Source organism: Nelumbo nucifera, chromosome 3 (assembly GCF_055504915.1).
Source record: "Nelumbo nucifera cultivar China Antique chromosome 3, China Antique-T2T, whole genome shotgun sequence".
Lineage (NCBI taxonomy): Eukaryota > Viridiplantae > Streptophyta > Magnoliopsida > Proteales > Nelumbonaceae > Nelumbo > Nelumbo nucifera.
Window position 1 is genome coordinate 61,478,935 of NC_142651.1, and position 9,439 is coordinate 61,488,373.

The 9,439-nt window shown below is 39.2% G+C and overlaps 1 long non-coding RNA gene across 1 annotated transcript; it reads left to right on the top strand.

Moving 5' to 3' along the window:
* The first annotated feature begins 883 nt into the window (after positions 1–883).
* LOC104609407 (uncharacterized) lies at positions 884–8,946 on the top strand. Its single transcript, XR_002023328.2, has 5 exons — positions 884–5,490; positions 8,113–8,234; positions 8,331–8,422; positions 8,514–8,589; positions 8,668–8,946. It is a non-coding gene; the product is annotated as an uncharacterized LOC104609407 (long non-coding RNA).
* The last annotated feature ends 493 nt before the right edge of the window (positions 8,947–9,439 follow it).

Here is a 9,439-nt window from a genome sequence, read left to right on the forward strand (position 1 = left end):
CTGTAATATTCAAAACAAGACAGTTTTACCCCTTATGCCCAATACTAATCTATACAAAGTTTGAGAATTCTAGAATCAGGATACTTGGCTAATTTTGTTAGGGATGATCTTGCAGTGGGAATGATCTCTATACTCGGTGTAACTTTAAGGCTACATTGCTAAAGACTAGCTATGGTCAAGTTGGGAGGTGTGATAACTCTGTAGTTTGATGCCTTAAGGGCATCATTTCAGGGGTATTTTTGGCCTTAGAATAGTCAAAATGTATCATTTTCCCAGTTAAATTCAATATTGTGACCTCTAAGGTTCTTTGTACAAACTCTATGAAAAACTGGGGAAGTTTCATGGATGAAATGCAATTTTTGGGAAGCTGGTGTGAAGTCCAACTGAAAGAGGGGGTGTTTTTGTGAAAAACTGAGCATAGGAGAGCAACTCCTATCTGCTAAACCTAGAATGGCGCCCCTCCTACTGTATTAGCATGTTCCCTTCTCATTAACAAACCCTAGGGCACCTTCTAACTAATTCTTTTCATCCTTAGTAAACCCTAGCCGCCCCTAGCTGCTAAATCCTCACCTTTCATCCCTTCTAATCTCCACCATCCATTCTAGGGCACTCTCTTTTTAACATTCTAATCCTAGGGAGCCACCTAACTTTTAATCTTCACCATTTAGCCTTTCGCCAATGGTGTATCCGGAAGTGCGTTGTTAAACACTTCGAAACACCAGTTTAAACATTTATAATTTTATTCTGATTCTCAAACAACTTCTAACGCAGTAAAGTGATGAGAATGGGTCGTATCCATAGGGAAGCAAGGGAAAAATAATTACGTACTTAGATCTAGGAGAGTGAACACAAATGGGAGTTGTAGAAATATAAAATTAATTAATTAAAAAAATGGAATTCATTAAAACCAAATTCGAACTATACTGAGAATAACAAGTGCATAAAAATAAATAACATAAATAAATAAATAAAATGAACGAAATATAAATGTTTGAGAATCCGATCAGAGGTAGTAGTCTTTGTATCTCTCCTTTGACCCTCGAACTTCTCGAGCTAGGCCTTCCGTCTTACCTAGCTGAATTTCAGATCTGCAGAAAATAAATAAAACACAAATTAACTCAATTAAAAATAAATTTGCAGGAAGAAAAATTAAACTGGAAATTAAGGAACAAAAAGTAATTCTAAAACTGAAGAAAAAATGGTTGGGATTCAAATCCAGATGTGGCAATAGTGGTGTTGGTGAACTGCAAGTAGGAACCCTTCTTCTTGCTTGGGTGTCCTCCTCTTCCTCTACCCTTGAACTTCTCAAGATCAGCCTTCCATCTTGCTTAGGTGAATTGACCAACCCCTTCTACAGGGCCCCTAGGACCCTTTTTATAGAGAATGGTGGACACAACTGGAAATAGGGAGAAAGATGGAGGATGGCAGCTGGGATTTAGCAAAGTTAGGGATGCCCTAGTGTTTTTAATGGATGGCTAAGATGGCATTGGGGTGATCCTATGGCTGAAAATGGAAGGAGAAGGCACCCAATATTATGTAGGGCTGAGATTTGGGTGCCTAGAAATGGAGGGTGTGAATTAGAACATCTAGGGTTGAAGGGTTAAGATTAAAAGAATATGTGGTGCCCTAGATTGAATGGTTGGGATATAGGATGGAGGGAGTGGCTGAGATTTAATGGTGATGAGCTGAATGGTGAGGATTAGCAGAATAGGTGGCACCTAGGGTTTAGAAACTACAAAGGAGAGCCCTAAAATGGATGGTGGAGATTAGGAGTGGATGATGGAGATTTCACATCTGGGGTGGCTAGGGTTAGCTAAGGAGGAAAAGATTAGGTTAAAAAGGCTCCCTAGGGTTTGCTAATGAGAGGGGAGCATGGTAATACAGTAGGATGGGCGCCAACTGGGTTTAGTAGATAGGAGGCGCCCTCCTGTTCTCAGTTCTTTACAAAAACACCCCCTCTCTCAGCTAGACTACACAACAGCTTCCCAAAAGCTGCTTTTCAGCCATGAAAAGTTCATAGTTTTCTACATAATTTGCATAGAGACCCTAAAACGTCACATAATTGTTTTTAACTGGAAAAAATGTGCACTTTGACTATTCTAAGGCCGAAAATACCCCTGAATTGATGCCCTTAAGGCATCAAAATGCAGGATTATTAGCCATTAAATCTTAGCCCTACGTAATATTGGGTGCCCTCTCATTTTCTTTTCAGCCTTAGGATCACCTTAGAACAATCCTAACCCCCCATTTTAAACCCTAGGGTGCCCATATTTCTGCAAAAACCCAGTTGTCACCCCCCTCTTTCTCTCTAACCTTAGTTTTATCCACCCTTCTCTATAAAAAGGACCCCAAGGGCCCTAGAGAAGGGGTTGGTCAACTCACCCAATTCAGAAGGCTAAGGTTTCTTGAGGAGTTCAAGGGTTGTAGAAGGGAAGGATGCCCAGATTTTGTCAGGAGGGGTTCTTGCAAGCAGTCCAGCCAATCTGTAGCTACCGCTACTGGATCTGATTGACCATCCTTTATTTTCTTTATTTTCTTTCATGCTATTTTTACTTCAGCAATCTTTTAAATTTAATTTCTGTTTGTTTGTGTGTTTTGTAGATCCGAATTCGTCCGGTTCAAGGCTAAGGTGTCTCGAGGGGTTCGAGGGCTGAAGAAGGGAATGATGGCCAAATCTTGTCAGAAGGGGTTCCTGCAAGCTGTTGCCACTGGATCCGAATTTTGGATCATTTTTATTTATTTCTTTTGTTGCTTTCAATGCTCTTTTAATTTCTGAATTTTAATTATTGTCTGGTTTAATTCCAAACCTTTAATTTCAGCATTAATAAATTTTATTTTCTTATTTTCTTCAATTCCCAATTCATTTTCTTTTTATTTGTCCGGAAGAAAGAGGAATAATAATTTTTCCTTTGCTTCTCTGTGGGTTCGACCCCTTCCTCACCATGTACTACGTTGTTTAAGGTTATGTGAGGATTGGAAAAGTTTATAAATATCTAAGCTAGTGTTCCAAAGTGGTTAATGACACGCTTCTACCAACACCACCTGCTAGAAACTCAAAAACCCTATTCTTCTCTACCAACTTCTGATAAATTGTTGCATCATTGTTGTTTTCCCAAGCCACAGTCTCCAAATGATCTATTTGCCGCCACAACATTTTGAGGGCTGAAAAATAAAAAGCAATAGACATATCTCTCTGCCTAGTAGCAATCACCTAGTTTCTCAATCAGTAGGCTCTAGCAACATTCTCACTCTATGAATAAGTTACTGTTACACCATCCCAAATCTCTTTAGTTGTGTTAGCCCATAGAAATATTTTACTTATAGGGGGTAACATGAAATTGCATAGCCAGGTCATCACCATGTAGTTCTCTTGAATCCACCAGGAGTAGTTAGTCTTAAGTTTCTTCTCTTCACCAATGACATATCCCAATTTTCCACGATCTCCAATGGCTATCTTTTCATATTGTGATCATTCTAAGTAGTTTTACCATCCAACTTGACTGTAGTGATGGTCCTTACCCTGAAGGGGTCACTAGCACCTCATCCACCTGGTCTCATTTCACCTGTACATTTATATTCAACTCCACAACCCTCCATAACTCCTAGAACAAATTAGGAAATCAGTTGGAGATGAAAGGAAAAAAAAGCATTGCCTTTAGAAACCTCAAACACCTCCCTTGTACCCTATAAGCCCCTTTCACCAAGATTCCCTTCTCCGTGGAAGCAGATAGAAGGAAAAAAAGAGGCTACTACATCCTCAAGAGACCACCAAAAAAACATGGGACTTGAACCACCCTCTCCAAAAAACACCAAGTAACCCCTAAATGTAGGAGTGCCCCTTCCTATGTCAAAATTGAAGAGTCCTATTATAATCAGGATTCTTCCCTTTCTCTAGTTCTTTCTGATTTTGGTGATGAACCATAAACTTGCTATAGGGGATTGTAGATCCATCAAAAAATCCAAAATTTGGGCTCTATAGAAGTCCTCAATCAGCTCTTTACCTCATCATGTAGTTGGTTGATCTAGGGCTGCATGATGGAATAACTCAAAAAGTCTCTAAAGATGCTTTGATACTAAGTAGAAACTGCAAAACTCCAATCTGATTTATAACCTATGAAAGAAAGGTAAGAGAAAAGAGAATTCAACAGAGAAGAGGAGAGAAATAGAAAGGAATGGAGAAAGCCAAAAATTAATCTGGCCACCCCTTTCATTAACTTATATACTCATCCAAAAAAAAATGACTACAATGACAAGTATACCCTTAGTAAGTCAACTAATACTAAAAACACATAAAAGACATTCTTAATAAAACATAAACTAATGGGCCTTGGGCCCAATAACTATAACTAAGCTATATGAACAAAACTAAGTGTTATCAGCCCAATCCCAACAATTGTTAATGATTAAAATGCTCCCAAATATGTAGTTCCTATAAAATATAAAAGGAGCTTAGAGTTAACATTCTTTGGGTCATCCCAAAGCTCTATTAAACTATCAACCTAGCTACCACATCAATCCCCCTTGTTGGAATGAATTATCTAAAGTTGAAAATTAGAAAAGCAAATTTGTTGTTTTCATATATTAAATTTAGGGGTTTCTTCAGTGAACTTCACCTCAGAAATTGAAATCTCAAAGAGGTTGGTATGGAATTCGAAACTCCCATCACCCCCATCTAACAATTCTGAACTTTTTTTCAACTCCCCCCACACGTTAGCCAAAAAGTTGAAATGTTTTTACTATTATACCCCTGGATGCAAAAAAAAAAAGAAAATGGAGACATTTCGAAGCTCCCTTCTCCCAAAGTTTCAACTATCTTCCCCATTTCGAACGTCGAAAGATTTTTTAGAGGCTCCCTACATTCGTCGTTCGGTAGAGGTCCCGTTTCATCATCGGCTGAAGGAAGCTCGATTTACTCACCGTTCAAAGAAATCAAAGACATTTAGTCGCTCCTTTCGTCCCTTCGTATTGAACATTGTAAGATTTCTCAAAGGCCCCATATACCCATTTCGAACATTGAAAGATTTCACAGAAGCTCCCTGCATTCACCATCCAGTAGAAGTTCCGTTTCATCAATGGTCGAAGGAAACTCGATTTGCCTGTCGTTCAAATAAAATGAAGACATTTATTCACTCCTTTTGTCCCTTTGTTTCGAACGTTGGAAGGTTTCTCAAAGGCCCCCTGTACTAGCCGTCAGAGGAAACCGTTGTTCACCGTCGGAAGTGAGGTTTACTAGACTTTGGAAGAAATATCTCCTGGTTGCTTATTCTTTTGTCTCCTTCTTCCCCTGTATTTGAACATTGGAAGGATTCTCAAAAGCCCCTTTTGTTCATTGGTTGAAGGTTTTCCAATTTACCGGCCACTGTGCATCCCCCCTCATCCAATTTCAATCATTTGTGGTACATCGGAGATCAGAAACTCTATTTTTTGGACATTTGGTAGATTATAGTAGGATTTACTCCTCCAATACCCTGTTCCATTGCTCTGAGTGTGGTAAGGAACTAGCTGTGAGTGAATTCAATTCTTTAATGTGTTAATGTGGGAGCTTTACTTTGCATTTGCCATTGCCCGTTGTGTTGTCTATTGAATTGGAGTCGGAATAGCTCCATTCTGTTAGGCATTCTATCACACTATTGTTGCTCTGTCCAAACAAATTGTTTGGTGAATACCCTGTATTAAATGGTTTATCATTGGGAGTTAATTTCTTGGTTTTGTTGAGTGATATTTGACTTCTGTCATTGCTTATATGAAATTGAAATGGTATGCTATGTGAGGATTGTCTCTTATGCTAACGTAAGGGTGTTAAATTCCCGATAGAAAATGTCAGGTGCCAAAGTTGGGATAAGGTTCTCCACCAAACATTTTAGGGAGATGGTGAATAGTTTGGATCACAAGCAAAGGCTCCAATAAATAGCCACACATGCTTGTGGAGACGTCCATCTTGAGCTATCTACTGACATCGTGGGACTCAAATAACCATTGCGTTACAATTGGTGGAAGGACTGAAATTCTATGAGGCCGATGTTGCCTTGATAATGGGGTTTGGCCTATCGGGTAGTATAGTTGTCCTATCGGAAGGCCTTCCCAATTGAGCATCGCTTATTGGCTGTTTGTTTTTCGTAGACATGGCTTTACGAGCACATAACACTTTTCACTCCTTTAGTTCCCGATTCCAGTCCTGGTCTGTTCAAGTGGTGGAACATGGGGTACTAGTGGAAGCTAAAGAGAGCAGATTTGTTGAAGAAGCTAGGCCGGAAATGGTTTTCACTTTTGTTCCCCTACTTATGATGTTTGTGGTTTTTATTTGTTTAGTTATGGGGATACCTAAGATCTCGTATGGATTTCTAACCCCATTAGAGGTTCTTGAGGTTCTAAACCCTATTATTGAGGAGCTAGCTTTAGTGGAGGTTCGATCAAAGGGTTGTGTAAGTTGAGCTAATGATATTATTTTTGTTTTTCGTGGAGTCCTTTATGTGACCGAAGTAGATAGAAGCTGATATAGAGTAATTAACCTTTGGTGTTCTTATGTAGTTTTTGGATTCAGGGAGCCATAGCATGGGTGGGGAACCATTTTCTGATAGAGAAGACCCTGATCATGAGTGGGGTCAAAGAGGGCAAAAGGTATTATTAGCGTAGCATACATGTTTTGAGTTATATATAAGATGTCAAACTTTGGTGTTCATATGTAGTTTGTGGATTCAAAGGGCCATAGCGTGGGTAAGGAAACATTTTATGATAGAGAGGACCCTAATCATGAGTGGGGTTGGAGGGGGCAAAAGGTATTATTAGCATAGCAAGCATGTTTTGAGTTATATATAAGTTGACGAGCTACTAGTGTAAAGATTTGTTAACCAGCTCATAACTTGTTTTTACATGGATTCTATAAATTTTGTGTTGAATCTATGGAATATCAAATTCTGTGTACGGAGGCCAACTAGTACGCCTCGACGAGAAAGCAAAGCGAAGTACTTCGTGATGAAGTTAAAAGGCTTCGTGCAATGTTGACAAATAATGGTTTGGATCTGGATGTAGTATCATTGAGTGAGGGGTTGATAGCTTTGGCAACCTGCATTCCAGAAGATGATGAGTATGGTGCAGATCTACCTGTTGGAGTTGCAGGTGGCACCACAAGGGCAAAGCAATCTCCCGAAAGGACTAGCATTGTAGCCCCATCTTGCAAGATCGTTAATGTGTCTCCCTCCATTGCCTCTACATACAAACACAGGTTTTCCTGGTTAAGGAGAGAATGTTGCAGTAGTGTCGCTTTACCTACCTCCTGGGCAACAAGGGCAGGTAGCGAAAAAGTTAACCATCGTTGTAAGGTCCAAAAGAGCAGTGAAAGGGAAGGTGAAGTGATAACTGTTGGTGTTGTCTCGGTGTTGTATAGGGCTGAGTTGCTTAGTATTTTAGTGACTAGTGGAGTATTTGTTGCAGTTTGTGGATGCACAATCTTTGTGGACTTCTTTTAAGATGAAGGACTTGCTCTCAGAGAAAGACATAGCAATTGTGAAATAGTTCTTGAACAACTCCGAGAGAGGGCAAGTGCGCATGATTGTATATTGGATTGTGTCCATTTAATTGATTTTCTTTAAATTGGATTTTGTCTATATTATATTTTTCTTGTGTAATGAGGTTGATGAATGGTTATTCTCAAGGCAGTGAACAATTAGTATGGAGCGACGGTGTGGTGTTTTTGACCCCAAATTGTCTGCTGCCCCTCTTTAACTCAGAAGCATGGGTATACAACGAGGTATTGGTTTGGTTTAGGGGGTGTTGCATGTCATACAAGGATAATTGGCAATCCTGTTTTTGAGGTGGTCCAACCCATAAAAATCCCTAGACTATTTTGATGTGATCAGTTGTGTAGGTCATAGATGCATATGGGCTCTTGTTAATGGCAAGACCTACCAACACCATCAAGATATGTTATATTTCTTCGATGACACCGGTATGGGTTGTTGCTTGCAATGTGGCTAAAATTCACACAGTCTGGCGATGCATTTTGTGATATAATCTCAATGTTGTGTGTTTGTAATGCAACTGTATTTCTCGGATTCCCACCACGATGTTCTGTATCAATGGCTAAAACCCAAAGAAATATTGATGTGTGATAAGGTTTTCATACCACTATCGGGTGACTCACAATAGGAGCTGCTAGTGGTGGATATGTTGCACCAAAAAATCGAATCTTACAATTCCTAAACAGCAGTTGCCACCAAGCTTATGGAAGAAGCATGGTACGTATCATCGAATTGATTTTTACACCACTAATTGGGTATAAGATAAGGATTCGGTTTGCTAATGTGTCTTCTTGATTTCACGTTATACGGCAGGAAGCAAGTTTGAGAGAGAAACTGACACCATTTGTTGTTGGGATCACTGGTTGGCCGTTTGAATTCGTGGAGTCAGCCCCAAAATAAATTGGGTACGTGTTATATAGTGAATGCTTAGGTGATAGGGTACTTGTATGATGGTTATTATCAATTAGTAAAAAAATTGATTTATGTTTTGTGCAGTGGTAACAAGTGTTGTGTGTTTGTGATGAAGTACATGGAGTGTTTCGTCCAGAGTGTGGATTTTGATTTTGATCCAGTGAGTACATATGAATTCTGTGTATTAGCACACATAAATATATTTCATTAGTACTAAAATATGATACCTTTACTATAGGGAATGATTTATGTTATTAAGTGGCAAATAGGGGCACAACTCATCCAGAATCATATCCCAAGATTTGCACATGTTATGAAGGATGTTGGTTTGTATAACACGGTGTGATTATGGTGAAATACAAAGATGACTTGAAAACCATTTTTTCTCTTTCTCTCATCTAACCAGTGTGAGTAGATATTAAGAATGCAAATTATTGTATAGAGCATATATAACTATGTAAATGTATAGTTGAATGGCTTAAAGAAATGTAAAATTTTTTACCTTATCTTCAAAGCAGTGTTTCCCCATTATGTGTGTGGTGTGATTATGGTGAAATACTAAGGTTACTTAAAAATCTTTTTTACTCTTTCTCTCATCTAATCAATGTGAACAAATATTAACAATGCAAATTATTGTATAGAGCTAACGATTGAGCATATCTAACTATGTATATGTACAATTGAATGGATTAAAGAAATGTAAATATTTTTTACCTAATCTTGAGAGCAGTGTTTCCCCATTATGTGTGTGGTATGACTTGTGACCAAATATTTGCTCCACATGTATTGGCATAAATCAATGTAAAATACTTTTAAACAAATAGGAGGGGTTTGGTGGGCACGACATACGCCCGCACCCGTCGGAGCAACCAGTGGGTGGTTTTACCATTTTTTACATGCTGTCCTAGAGGGGGCACGGGGGTCGATGGACGGGGATACCACCTCCATAGGGTGGAGTGATGTCCCCGCAGGAGGCAAAGACGCCCTGGACAAACAGGGAAGCCTGACGA